Source organism: Dermacentor andersoni, chromosome 4 (assembly GCF_023375885.2).
Source record: "Dermacentor andersoni chromosome 4, qqDerAnde1_hic_scaffold, whole genome shotgun sequence".
NCBI lineage: Eukaryota > Metazoa > Arthropoda > Arachnida > Ixodida > Ixodidae > Dermacentor > Dermacentor andersoni.
Genome location: NC_092817.1, coordinates 7,379,178 through 7,394,518, shown reverse-complemented (window position 1 = coordinate 7,394,518; position 15,341 = coordinate 7,379,178). Strand labels below are relative to the sequence as shown.

Below are 15,341 nucleotides of genomic sequence, written 5' to 3'. Positions count from 1 at the left end.
ATTGTCGAAGCGCTTCAAGAGAGGCTGAGAAATGCAAGTCATGCGGGTGGATTGGACACAAAACAGCTGACTGCAAGACTAAGCCGAAGGAGAAGCACGTATCTTGCGTCATAGCAGACAATGTGGAAAATCAAGATTCTGGTTCGCTGGTCGATTCCACGGAAAAAACATGCGCTACAATTAAATGCGGCAAAACGAAGGAGAAGCCGCCAATGTTATCAATGGATACTATGCCAGTTGTAGAAGGACAAGTACTTGGACAAGTAGCACACATTCTGCGAGATACGGGCAGGAACACAACCATTGTGCGGCGTGATTTGGTTCCCGATGAGTGCCTAACTGGCAAAACCAAGAAAGTTGTACTGTTGGATGGCAATGGCAAGGACTTACCCGAAGCACACATCCGAATTAATACACCTTACTTCATGGGGGATGTAAATGCATTATGCATGAGTAATCCTTTATATGACCTCGTGTTTGGCAATATTCCAGGAGTAAGGGAGCCACACGAGCCAGATCCTGATTGGGAATGTCTAGATGTGCCTCCCGAAGCAAATAATTCGAGTCCACCACCGACATCTGGAGGAAGGTCAGACATAGTTTCTGCCGTCGCATGGACGCAGAAGAAAACAGACTCTGTGATAAAAGTGCTGTTTACAGATTCGTCAGAAGTTACTCCAGAACAACTAGCCGAGGAACAGAAAAAGGACCCAAGTCTTAAGAGTAGCTTCAGTAAGATTGGCACGCGACTTTGTTCCAAGAAAGACACGGAGTGTTATTTTTCTGAAGATGCAGGTCTTTTGTAACGTCACTACAGTCTACCTACGGAAAGAACTTTGAAACAAGGTTTCGACTCCATACCGTGAAAGTTGCTCACGAAAGCATCACGGCTGGTCACCAGGGGGTTCGACGTACTACCAACCGTATCCTCAGAGATTTCTACTGTCCTGGGACGCATGAAGACATCAAGTGTTTTGTCCAATCTTGAGATGTGTGCCAGAGGACAACGACAAAAGGAAAAGTTGGTGCTGCCCCTTTGTGCAACACGCCTCTTATACTGATACCGTTCCAAACAGTCGCGGTTGAGCTGATTGGACCACCATCCCCAAGGTCGGATAGAGGAGATCGCTACGTCCTGACCCTTATTGACTTTGTGACACCCTATCCTGATGCCATAGCGCTCCCTAATAACGATTCTGTCAGTGTCACCGAAGCACTACTTGAAATTTTTCCAGAGTGGGCTTGCCATGAGAGGCAGTCACCGATCAATGTACAAGTTTCACTTCTGAGCTCATGCGGGAAGTTGGTCGACTGCTTTCGGTCAAGTTTTTCCGGACCACTCTGTACCACACCGTGGCCAACGGTTTGGTTGAAAAGTTCAACGGCACTCTGAAGGCCATACTCAAAAGAATGTGCCAAGAAAAGCCACGATCTCAGGATCGATAGCTAGCTCCTCTTCTTTTCGTGTATCAAGAGGTGCCGCAAGATAGTTTGGGCTTTTCGCCGTTTGAATTAGTCTACGGCAGGCACGTGAGTGGACCTTTAAGCGTTTTGAAAGAGCTGTGTACAAAAGATGACATCGACGATGAGGTGCACACAACCTACACCTATCTTGTGGACATCAGGAACCGACTCGAGGAGACATGTCACCTTGCCCACGAAGAGCTTAGTAAGGCCCATAAAAAACAGAAGTTTTACTATGATCGCAAGAGCACACAAAGAAGACTACAACACGGAGACAAGGTTCTGATCCTATTACCGACTGGCTTGTAACAAGCTGCTCATGAAATGGAAAGGCCCATTTACGGTCTCTGAAGTCACGTATGATGCCGACTATGCCATTGACATAGGTGGAAAGACAAAGCTCTTCCATGTTAACATGTTGAAGAAGTACGAGGAGCGGGAAGTACCAAACAACCAAATGTCTACCGCCACCGTTGTCAACAACCAAAACACGAAGTCAGAAGTTACTGATGACAATGATTCGGAAGATAGTATCCCTTCTCTAAACCTACGCCAAACCCAGACCACCGCAGACGTCAAGGTATCACCAAGTGTACATCTAAAACAGCACGAGCGAGTTCAAGAATTGTGCAACAAATTCGCAGAGATATTTTCAGATCTCCCAGGCAAAACAAAACTCGTTGAATGTTCGCTGGATCTGATATCCGAGAAACCTGTTCGTGTACCCCGGTGCTGTATTCCCCTGGCTCTGCGTCAGAAGGTGGAGAGCAAGGTACAAGAAATGCTGCGATTAGGCATAAATGAGAAGTCAAAGTCCCCATATCATGCACCGATCGTTGTAGTTAAGAAACCTGACAACATTATTTATTCATTTGTGCATCGATTTCCGCGAACTGAACAAAAAGTTGGTTTTCGACAGTGAGCCAATCCCAAGGATGGACATTGTCCTTGCGCGTGCAGGGAAACAGAAGTATTTTTCGAAATTTGACTTTACAAAGGGCTACTGGCAAGTACCGATGGCTGCAGAGAGCCGCGAAAAAACGTCTTTTTCAAGCATTTCGGGGCTCTGTCACTTTAAATATATGCCTTTTGGAATCAAGTGTGCCCCAGCTGTCCTTGCACGCCTAATGAGGTCAGTTTTAGGAGACCGTATACCACTACTTTGACAATGTGGTAATCGCCACCACTACCTGGCAAGAACACGTCGATGCCCTGCAACACGCTTTCCAAAGGATACGCAATGCAAACCTCACGATCAAACCTAGCAAATGTGAGATCGGGCGAAATACTATTACCTTCCTCAGACACCGCATTGTGTCAGACACCGATGTGAAAGTAGAACCAATGCTGAAAACACTGGACAAGTTCTTAGCCGCTAAGAGGCCAACCATGAAGAAAGCCGTACAGTCATTTCTTGGCTTAACCGGATACTACAGAAACTTTATCCCCAACTACGCAGAGATCGCCAAGCCCCTGACTGACCTTACAAAAAAGGGTCAAAACCATATTGTATCTTGGGCACCGACAAAAGTAAACGTCGTCACCGTCCTAAAGCCACAAGCTCGCCCCAAATCTAATACATCAAGCCCAGGACTTCACAAAGCCTTTCATGTTCTGCACAGATGCCTCGAATATGAGTTGTGGGGATGCGCGACTCTCACGCCTCCCCTGAGATCTAGTTTTCCCGCATAGCTCGTCTCCTGCAGGGCGGCTTCGCCCGCAGCGGTCGGAGTGGTTGAGGCGCAGTGCGGGAGATGGCGCGAGTGTCGCGCTGCTGTGGGGTTACTTGGGCGCCGAAAGGGAAGGCGCTTGCTCTCTTTGGGTTCGGGAAGCGAGTGGGACGGACGTGCCGCCCGCGCGTGCGCCGACCATGCTTCTGCGAGACCGTCTCGCGTGGCCGCCTTGGACACAGTTCGCGTGACAGTACGCGCGAGCGACCAGGCGTTGGGATCCAGCATGGGGCGAACATATTCGCTCGCAATGCGGTCGCGGTAAGTCGGACTTCTAGATTTGTCGCGCGCCCATCGGCATGTTTTGGGGATAGCAACTCGGCTAGCAGGCATTGATCTATGAAAGGTGCAATAAATACCCTTGTGACTGTTTGCACTACTGTGTTGTCGTTCCTTTGTCCCCAAGAGTACGGAGGAGAACCCCATATCTCCCACAGAGTCTAGGCACTGTACTTCTACAGACCAGCGAAGACAATGTTTTACACCTCGTTACTTATGCTAGTCAGAACCTGCTGCCTAGAGAAACCCATTATTCCACCATTGAACGTGAGTGTTTAGCGCATGTCTGGGCTGTCCAGAAGTTCCACATTTAGCTTTGTGGCACACCTTTCGTTATCCAGTGCAACCATCAGTCACTGCAGTACTTGCAGTCGGCCAAGCACGTAAACAACCGTGTTTTACGGTGGAGCTTGTTAATGCAGGAGTAGTCGTTTACCGTGGAATACATGAAAGGGTTGAACAATGTAGGTGCAGATTACTTAAGCTGTATCTGAACTGCATCACCTCTTTGGGACAGCACTTGTTAGAACTTTGGCTTGCGTTCCGAAGTCTCAACGTGTTTGGTGATCAGTGCGCGCTCATAAATTGTTTCTGTGGACCACAAACTTTCCTTGAAATATCTGCACGTGCCTGCACTCATGCACACCCGCCGGCCTATCCGCACCGCCGGCCTCTCCCTGAAGCCCGAAAAATGTCACTTTGGCTACGAGGAGCTCAAATTTCTAGGTCATATTGTCAGCAGCACCGGTGTGCGCCCTGACCCTGACAAAGCCCTGGCAGTTGCTCTGTTCCCGATACCGAAGACAAAACACGATGTCCGCCGATTTTTAGGGCTTTGCGCGTATTACCGCCGTTTTGTACCCAATTTTTGTGAAATTGCCGAACCTTTGCAACGACTCATTAAGAACGACGTCACATTTGTTTGGGGCCCAGCACAATCCGACGCCTTCCACGACCTTCAGCGACGTCTACAGACACCCCCGATACTTGGTCACTTTGACACCGAGGCTGACACAGAAGTGCATACTGATGCTAGTAACGTTGCTATCGGAGCGACACTCGTACAGTTTCAAGCTGGTGTTGAGCGCGTTATTGCGTATGCCAGCCGAACCTTGTCCGCTAATGAAAAAAACTACTCAGCAACTGAAAAAGAATGTCTGGCAGTCATATGGGCTATCCAGAAGTTCCGCCCATACCTGTACGGACGCCCCTTCCGTGTCGTCAGCGACCACCACTCTCTCTGCTGGCTGGCGAATCTCAAAGATCCTTCAGGCCGTCTCGCAAGATGGAGCCTTCGGTTGCAGGAATTTGATGTGACCATCGTCTATAAGTCTGGCCAGAAACACACTGACGCCGACTGTCTCTCCCGCGCCCCCGTCGAACCCGCACCACTAGATACTGACGACGATTCTGCTTTTCTTTGTACTCTCCCGTCTGTAAACCTTGCTCAACAGCAACGCCAAGATTCCGAGCTCCAGCCCTTGATTGAATACCTTGAAGAAAGCCGCCCACAAACCCCACGGCTGTTCGCGCGTCACTTGTCCTCTTTCTGCCTACGTGGCGACATCCTATACAAGCGGAACTTTCACCCTACGGCAGCCGTTTTCCTGCTCGTTGTTCCCGCTACTCTCCGCGACGACGTTCTACGTGCATGCCATGACGAACCAACGTCCAGGCATCTTGGTTTCACGCGTACTCTCGCGAAGATCAAGCAGAAGTACTATTGGCAAAAACTCACAAAAACCGTGAAGCAGTACGTCAGAAGTTGTCGAGATTGCCAGCGCCGCAAAGTTCCACCACTAAAACCAGCCGGTCTGCTTCAGCCTGTCCGACCTCCTTGCTCACCTTTTGAACAAGTCGGGATGGATTTACTCGGCCCATTTCCCAAGTCTTCGGCTGATAACCGCTGGATCGTCGTCGCCACCGATTACCTCACTCGATACTGCGAAACACAAGCCGTTCAGCGAGCTACTGCTTCAGATGTTGCTAACTTCTTTATCAAAAATATCGTCCTTCGACATGGTGCTCCCGCTGTCGTCATCACAGACCGTGGTACGGCCTTCACTGCCCAGTTGGTCCGAGATATTCTGCAGCTGAGCGGAACAACGCACTGTACGGCAACTGCGTATCACCCGCAGACTAACAGAGCGTCTCAACAAAACGATTGCGGATATGCTTTCCATGTATGTTGCCACGGATCATAAAAATTGGGACGAACTGCTCCCGTATGTGACATTCGCGTACAACACTGCCCTACAAGAAACCACCGGGTTTCCTCCTTTTCGTCTGGTCTACGGACGTGACGTCACCACTATGCTCGACGTGATGCTCCTACCAACTTCGTCTCAACCTACCGCACCAGATACAGACGCCTTTGTTCAGCGTGCCGAAGCGGCGTGGCACCTTGCGCGGCAACGAATTCTATCCCGACAAAGTCAAAATGCTCGTCGATACAACATATGCCATCGAGACGTCACATACAACCCGGGAGATCTTGTATGGGTTTGGACCCCTATACGTCAACGAGGCCGGTCAGAAAAATTATTGCGCCGATACTTTGGACCCTACATAGTTTTGCGTCGTCTAAGTCCTGTCAACTACGAAGTTATTCCAGCCGACACTTCGCACCACTCCTGTAGACCACGTTCCTCTGACATTGTTCATGTTAACAGGATGAAGCCTTACCATTCGCGCTGACTCTCATCCACAAACTTTGTGATGCGGCCCCTGTCGTCTCGTCCGTTGTCTTTCTCATTTCTTTTATTTTGTCCTTGTGGCATTTAACATCTCCCCAACTTTATTTATTTATTTATTATTTTTTTTTTGAGGGAGGGGTAATGGCACGCACTAGTTACGCTAGAGGTCGAGGAAGAAGAAGTGTGCGTGGTAGCTGCTGCAAACACGAACTGTAAACGGCTGTTCGCTTAGAACTGCCTGACTGGCTTTTCCTCTCGTGACAATATTATTTAGAATAGTTGCGGGCAACTATCTTAAGGAGGGGCACTTGTGATGACGTGGATAGTGGGATGTGGCGGTGACAGGACCAGCTTGGAATGATGATCGTGTTGTGGCAATAACAAGAAGAGAATTGGTGATGGTGATTGAGCAGGAAGACCACGTGCCACCAACAAAGAAGCGGCATGCAGAGTACGCAGAGCACGAGAGCAAGCGGAAGTCTCGAGCGGCAGCTCACAGAACAGCGGTGCAAGGCTCAATGACCGGCGACTGGGTGTCCTGCTACCGTGCGGACCTGGTCGGAGATCTTGCTCGTGGCTGGGCTCGCCTGCGTACCAGCGGCCTGCTGTTATAGTGGCCTGGTGCAGTGCTTTCTGCTGGGCACCGGGGCACCTGAGCTACCGCCTGAGCCCGATGTCCTAACAGCCGAGGCGTTACAGGCCAGGCGTTATGGGCCAGCTACAGCAGTGGCCTGGTGTTCTGCCGGCCTGCTGTTTCCCTGCTTTCACGTCGTGACAAGGTGCGGCGTGATGATGATGGCGTAAGACGTGGCCGTCGCAAGCAACACACCAGCTGTCTTCAAGTGTAAGACGACGCAGTGATACACTACGCAACGACAACCGTCATGGTCACCGCAACGACGACGCACACCGGCGAGTCGTGATGCATGAGTGCTAGGCACATCCTTATATAGAAGGACAAATAACTTCCGAATTCTAGTGCACGTGTATATAAATCATTGGTATCGTGTTAGTGTGTCTGTATAAAGCCTGTGTTGAATGTAAAAGCCCCTGTCTGCCGTGTCATCATTAAAAGGATCCTGGGCCCAACGGAAACAGCAATTTTGTTTCCATCACAGACATGCTTTATTTTAGAACCCCTCATGTTTGACTTAGATACATGCAATGTCTGTGTGCCAATTTAATATAATTTTCTGAGTCGAAATAATGCCTTGTATAATTCATCTTCCCTGCATCGCACGGCTTGCAATGTGCCAATCCTAACCTTCACACTATCTTTAGGGTGGGTGGGTTACTGTAAGGCCAATCTACATAACAGACGAAAGCACAGATTGCACATCATGTGACTCAATTACTGCTCCGTGCATAGTCATCGTTTGTGCTGCGTGGGTTGACCTTCGTGAGCTTTGATGGCAGCTGGTGCCTTTTCAATGCCAGGTTCGGCGTGATTTGGCACTTGTCAAAGATTCTGAAATCGGTCGTGTATTGACAAGTTTGCACAATGCTGCTCTCAGTCCCCCCCAGTCCTAGTTTATCCGCTTTCCATGCAAATGTTTGCACTTGGGCCATCAGTGCAATACTAGTCACATGACAGGTTCCCGTCCAACATGTAAATCTAATTAATTTAATTATGTGTTTTTACGTGCCAAAGCCACAATCTGATTATGAGCCACGCTGTAGTGGGGGACTCCAGAAATTTAAACCACCTGGGGTTCTTTAACGTGCACCTAAATCTAAGTACACGGGTGTTTTCGCATTTCGCCCCCATCAAAATGCGGCCGCGGCGGCTGGGATTCGATCCCGCGACCTCGTGCTTAGCAGCCCAACACCATAGCCACTAAGCAACCACGGCAGACCATGTAAATCTAAAGCTAGTCTTGTGATGGGTTGCTTGAAGCTACAAACATGGACCTAGGTGCATCTACGAATGGCACTGGGAACGAGATGCCACCATACAGTGTGTCGCAAGGATGGCAGCCATGAACAACTTTGTTGCCATACTGTGCACTCGCTTTCGCTCACGAGGTAGTTCATGAGCTTTCGAAGTATCGCACGGCTGCTACAGATCTGCATTGATTCAGCACCAAACCATTACACCTAATGGCCTAAGCAGTGTGGCTGTGGCGAAACTTTACTGCTGGCCGATGTGGTCAGAAGCCATCGCAGAATGCTTACAGCTAATATGTTTGTGTGAGTGGCTCATCAGAGATTGGTCCAAAGATCAGACCTATGGGTTAGGTTGACAGCTGTTGGAGTGGCTTTAAGTTTGTTGCTGCACATCTGCAGCTAAATGATCCTCACATGTGCTTTCGCACTTTAAGAAATACTCCCTGCATTTGTTGCTGTTTCCTTAGTTTACATCAAGTTATCATTGTGATTAGTCCTGCCGAACTGGCCGAACCTTGTACCAACAGAGGTGACACAGTGCCATTCTGTGAATTGCGGTGTTTGGGTGTTGTGTGTGCGATTCCATCATCGGGTTGAGATCAGGGGTGCATGCAGCAGGGCAGAAGTTTGCAGACAAAAAGACCAAGACAGTGTTGGCCGGGGCGGCCCATCCGTGGCATGCTCAGAAATTCTTTGGAGCAGAAAACAATGAAGTGAGGTGCTTGCTGGCGTGGCATCGAGCACGAGGGCCTCCATGGCACACGCGACATGCGGCACTGTGGGGGCCTCCTCACCAAATATTACTCGTGGGTCTCCTCACCAAATATTACTCGTGTTTATTTAATTGTACATACTGCAATGCTAAAAAGGTTTTAGCAGGGTGGGTTGACACAATCAAGAGTATTACAAAAAAATTGGCACGATGAAAAAAACTAAATAAAAGAATGTTAGAAATGTATACATACACAAAACCAGAATGAAACAAGGACGCATACTACAATTTCTACAAATAGAGCCATACAATGAAAAAACACTAAATCTTGACAGAGGAAATTACTAGACATGCGAGGCAAACATTTAGATATGGCTGCAAAACATTATTTCTAAGTTTGTTCCACTCCCTTATTGTCCTTAGAAGAAACGAGTACTTAAAGCAGTTGTTCCGCATTCGAAAAGGTGTTATGGTTAGTTGATGACATTGTCACCAGAGAAAAAAGATATGAAGCTAGCAAGGTGTACCTTATTGCACCTGTTAATTATCTGATATAAAAACTTAAGACAATAAACTCTATTTATATCTCTTTGAGAAGTTAAGTTTGCTCTTGCTATGAGAGCACTTACTGATGTTCGCTCAAAATTATTGTAGATGAAATCTGCTGCCATCTTCTGTACGCTTTCAGTCTTTCTATCATTGGTGGATGCAAACGGATGTCAAAGAATGACAGCATAGTCAAATAATGTTATTACTATGGAATTGTAGGCAAGGAAATGAAACTGGAAGTGCAATGCCTGAGGACCCTTCCAAAAAAGAAAAGTTCTTTATTAGCACGGCTTGTGATGTAATCAATGTGTTCATTCCAACAAAGAATGTTAGTAATCTAGAGCCCTAGATACTTATAATGCTGAGCTTCGAAGAGGAGATTATTGTTTGAAAAGTAGTGGAATTTTAATGGCTCCTTTTTATGCGTAATTCTCATGAATACGGTTTTGTTGAAATTGATAGGCATTTAGTTGGTGAAATGCATTGTTTAACAGCTCTTGGTAATCTGAGCTTTTCACAGTTGAGAATACCTAACGCAATCATCTGCATACAATTTGATTTCAACAGATATGTTGTGCACAATGTCATTGATAAACATCATAAATAAAGCGGTCCAAGCACCGATCTCTGGGGGACGCCAGAATTTACAGAAACCTTCTCAGATCATTGTTCCCCAAACATAGTTGAACTCCTCAATAATGAAATTATCGTGGCAATGAAGAAATGTGACACCCCCAGCTGAGACTCGGACAAGGCCTTATGAGTAGCAAAAAAACTTGGGAGATATAGTCAAACCCACTTATAACGATACCGGTTCTAACAATTTATCGGTTATCACAATGAGAAGCTGCTGCACTGTCAACATTTGTATGTTTTCAATGCTGAAATAACCCGCTTACTACAGTGCCCCGATGCTGCATTATCGGTTATAACGATGAAGTTTGGCTGCTGGGTGTCCGAGCCGAAAGGTAGTGAAATGCGAAATCCTCGAAAAGAAAAAAAGAAAACAAGAAATTTGAGCTGCTGCACGATGGGCCGTGGCTCCAACAGCCACCGTGCGCTCATTTTCTAGCCACCTTCGTGCGCCTCCCTCCCATCACCCTTCCACCCCTCTGAGCATGAATGTGCTGTGCGTACAGCTCAGCTGCACCCACAGCGCTACGCCGCCCCACCCTCCGAAACAAGAATGGACCGTGTCAACTGCTCTGCTCGCATGCTACTCGCTGGCTCCTCATTTAGCGCACTTCTGCAAAGAGCTTAATCACTCACACTGGTCTTCGTTGTTTGCATCAAAATCGTTTCTGGCCACGCGGTTTCTCGCCGCCGAAACAGAACATGGCTGATCCACCTGCTGATCATCGGCAATGCACGACGTTGCCGGTGAAAAGAAGCCGCACAGCTGTACATTTGGAAACTAAGTGCTTCTAAGCGATGAGGCGATCGTTGCGACCATGCTTGCGTCAGATAGCAAGGGCAGCGATGACGCGGTAGGGCAGGCTGCCCGACGAGGCGATCGTCATGACCTTGCTTGCATCAGATAGCGACGGCAGCGATGACATGGTAGGACAGGCTGGCTGATGAGGCGATCGTCGTGACCGTGCTTGCATCAGATAGCGACAGCAGCGATGACGTGGTAGGCAGGCTGCCTGATGAGGTGATTGTTGCGACCGTGCTTGCATCAAATAGCGACAGCAGCGATGACGCCGTAAGGCAGGCCGCCATGGTACAGCAGGTTGCCTGATGAGGCAATCGTTGTGACCGTGCTTGCATCAGATAGCGACGGCAGTGATAACGCGGTAGAGCAGACTGCCCGATGAGGCGATCGTCGCGAACGTGCTTGCATCAGATAGCGACGGCAGCGATGACGCGGTAGGGCAGGCTGCCCAATGAGGCGATCATCGTGAACGTGCTTGCATCAAATAGTGACAGCAGTGATGACATGTTAGTGCAGGTTGCCGCGGTAGGGCAGGATGCCCGATGAGGCGATCGTTGCGAACATGCTTGCATCAGATAGCGATGGCAGCAATGACGCGGTAGGGCAGGAGAGGGGGTGGTAGGGAGGAGCACTGGGCTCCCTGCCATTATAGTTTTCTCACAATTAACAGCTCTGCCATCCCCCTATTTTGATTTTTTGTCCAACCTACGACCCTGAGATTAAGAGTTTCATGCTCTACCAACTGAGCTAGCCAGAACCTTTTTGGCAAGTCGGCTATGCCGGAGGGCTTTCTTGTCCTTTCCTTAGCATCACTGAGTCTTCTTGCTACACCTGGTCCAACTGTGCTGCCAGTCTTGCTGTCAACGAGGTCAGCTGTCCCTGGTCCTGCTGCCGTGACTGACTTCCACCTTGGGGGGCCATGAACTTGTGCCAGCCTTCCCTCCTGCTGCCTAGGCCACCGCCCACTCCGGCTGGTGTGCCCAGTCAAGTGCTAGCCCCTGGCCGAGGGTGGTTACTCCAGCTGCTACTGCTAGCCTGGCTGTCAGTTATCCCAGTCTGCCGTTCCTGTCAGCGCGTAATCTGGGGAGCCTAGTGACTTTCGTGGTGGCCGCTTCGCCAAAATGGCAGCCATGCTTCGTGCGTTCCTGGCAGCTCTTTTCCGGTGGACCTCAAACGTTGCGGGCTGACCCTTGGTGATGCCCCACCTCATCCTTCCTGGGCTGCCAACCATTCATCCTGGTAGTGGGCCCTTCCAGTTGTGTGGAACCTTTGTGACCAAGGCTGACCCGCCTGGCTTTGCATCAAGAGGAGTGACACCTTCGCCTTTACAAACTGCTGTGGCACCTTCTCCCTGAACTGGTTCTGAGGATGACGGCATCACCCTCTTGGGCTTTGCCCTCTTGGCCTAGCCCACTTTGGCTGAGTCAACCTTGCCACTTGGCCTCGATCAGCTGCCTTTGCAGGCTGGCCTCAGTCTTTAGGTGGAGGGGGGGAGGGGAATGTGGGGATCGAGGTGCCTCCCCGTGCCTCACCCACAGATTGCGCGTTGTGCTTAGCTCAATCTCTGGGAACCGCTGCCGTAACGGCAACATGGTGGACACGGCTAGCGTGTCGAAGCTAATTTCCTGCACAAACCGTGCTTCTCTCTCCCCTGCTCAAATAACTGCGCAAGCTAGTGTCAATGGGACGCGCCCTGATTGGCCTCCCGAGTGGCAGCTCCCGGGCACCCTCTCCACCTGAGCTCTCTTCTGCTGAGCGCTTCATCACCGCGGCAGATTCTCACAGCAACGCAATGAGTTGCTTACATGGGACTTTTGCTCCTGCGACTTCCAAATCTCGCGCTCGGTGGACTGCTTCCCGGTTAGCCCTAGCGCAGCAGGCACACATACTAGGTCGGTCTCGCAGTGATCCTTTGCCCGTAAGTGCTATGACTGCCGCATTGTGCTGTATCTTGGGTGAATAAACCCGCGTTTGTTGGCGACCTGACTCTGCAGCCTTTTCTGAGCGGTGTCGGAGAGTGGATGAACCGTGCCGTAGCGCCTTTGTGAGTTGTGGAGTGGAGGAGCACCATGCCCTTTGCTGACTGTCACTCGTAGGGTGAGCCTTGTGCAAACCTCATGTGTCAAGCTGGAATGCACCTTGGTGCCATCTAGACACATCAAGATGCATCACAGTGCCACCAATGACATCATGTGTAGCACATAAAAAAGTAAATTACAGTAGGACCCTGTTGATACGTTTTTAAGGGGACTGCAGAAAAAGAAAATGTAACAGCTGGGAAAACATAATAGTGAGGAAGGCCCCACATCGCCACAGCAATGTCGGAAACAGCTGTGAAGGGGCTGTAGGTACAGTTTCTGGACCTCTCGGCGCTCATACTGTGATTGAAGGAGATGCATACATGTGTGCATTACATGTGTGTATGATACTATGTTCCATGACAGTAGCCCCTTTCCACTCATTATACCTCCTTGCAATAGTTTGCATATACTTCACTGCATAATATGTATTAATGCGGCGATGCTGACTTTATGGAACTGGCAATATCCATAATAGCACCGAGACACATTTATTGTGACCCGCGATAGTGTACATGAAGCATTTTTTTAGTGAGGACATGGGTGGGGATAGACAGGACTAATCACAAGTATGCATTTATCGTTTTCATAGTAAGAGCAAGAGCGAATTTGCCTCTCAACTGTTAAATTTATGTGACTTCCATGTTCGAATGCAGTGTAACCTGTGGGAACATTACCAAATGACAACGTGTCAAATGGGAAAATAATACATAGGAGACAAGGAGTCAATCAGCTATAGGTTGGGACAACTGATAAAAAAAACATGCGACGTAGCAGCTCAAAGAATGCGAAAGCAAAGAAAGTATCAACAGTGTTCCACTGTACTATGTCATAATATAACAAAAGCAAGGAGGAAACAAAGGTTCCGGTGGCTAGTTTCAACACATCAAAAAATTTTGCCACCAGTCACATGATGACAGTTGGGAGGCATACAACAGTAACAATCTGTAGCATAACACCAGCAAGGTGTCAAAAACCGTTGGACAACTTCAGTAACATGTTAGGAGGCAGTGTTTAATTGAAATTGAGTGGACATGGCAGCACCGCCGTGACAATGTCGCCTGACGTGCCGCTCTTCATGCAGGTTTTCTGCGCGTGCCTTAGATTCATCGCTGGAGGCGCTACACAATCCGACACTGGAAAGATCATGCTTCACTACGATGCTGGCCTACTGCGACACTTCTGTGTGGGTAGTTATTTCGGCCAGTTTGTTGAGCTCATCTGTATCCAGGAGCATTGACATGTGGATGGTTTTTTCGGCTCACCATCAGGAGGCAGAATGACGTCAGGACGCATGCCCAGAAGGGATCAGCTGCATGCTACAAAAGCGTGCCCATTGCCTACCAGCTTCAGTGGACACGGCAGCACCATCGTGACAATGTCGCCTGACTTGCCCCTCTTCAAGCAGGTTGGTGACTGAAAAAATGGCTTCCATTGTGATGTTCTTGGTCATATAGTGCTGCCGTGTCCACAGGTTGTCGTTGACTGTATATGTGACTGTTTTTCTATTGCGGGCCTGTTGTTGAGTCTCCCTGGGGACGTGGAGAAAAATCCAGGACCAAGAACGGAATAAATGTGCAAGGAATTGTTCCATAACCAGAAGGAAATTTTGTCTAAACTCACTGCGGTTCAAGACAAGCAAGACCCGTTTGAAACAAGAATCCTAGACGTGCAGAACCGGCTTCTTGTTATCAAGACTAAGGTACAAAGCTTAGACAAGACTCGGAACAGGCTCGCAACTCTTGAGGGAATTGTAGACGACCACAGTATTGAAACATCTAGTCTGGTCAAACATCTGGATGATCTGGATAACCGTTCACGACGAAATAATCTTATCATTAGAGGAATAAAAGAAGACGAACATGAAAATGAAGAGACCCTATTAAGCAAAATAAAAGACGGAATCTTCAGCGCAACTCTAAAAGTGAATGTATCTTCTATTGAAGGAATTCATAGGATGGGCAAGAAAATTTCAGGTAGAAATCGACCAGTCATGTTGAGGATGGCAGACTTTAGGGATAAATGAAAGTTTTGCAAAACTGCACAAAACTGAAACACTTGGATTTTAGCATAATTGAAGATTTCTTTAAAAGAGTACAGGGAATAAGAAAAAAGCTATGGGGCTCGGCAAGTGAGGAAAAGAAGGCAGGAAAGAAGGCAAAGCTTGTTTTTGATAAATTAAAGGTAAACAATACGCTGTACAGCTGGAATGAGGAACATGAGGAAAGGTGCACACTGCGAACTGATTCAGGAACACGTGATAATTGACGCATGCAAGACCAACATGCTGGCTTCAAAATAATCAATGTAAACGCATGAAGCCTAGTAAACAAAGTGCACGTGCTTGAAGCTCTAGTTATTGATCACGAACCTGACATTGCTGTAATTACTGAAACCTGGTTGCATAAAAATATACTGACATGTGTACTTGTATATCTCTATCGGGTGACCATGTTCCACTGCATAACAAATATTATCGCACAGCGCAGGATGTGCCTGCATGTATAGAAA

At 48.4% G+C, this 15,341-nt stretch overlaps 1 protein-coding gene across 2 annotated transcripts in view; it reads right to left on the bottom strand.

Moving 5' to 3' along the window:
- LOC126535912 (multidrug resistance-associated protein 1-like) overlaps positions 1–15,341 on the bottom strand; it is a 335,731-nt gene that overhangs the window by 123,329 nt on the left and 197,061 nt on the right. The window lies entirely within an intron of this gene.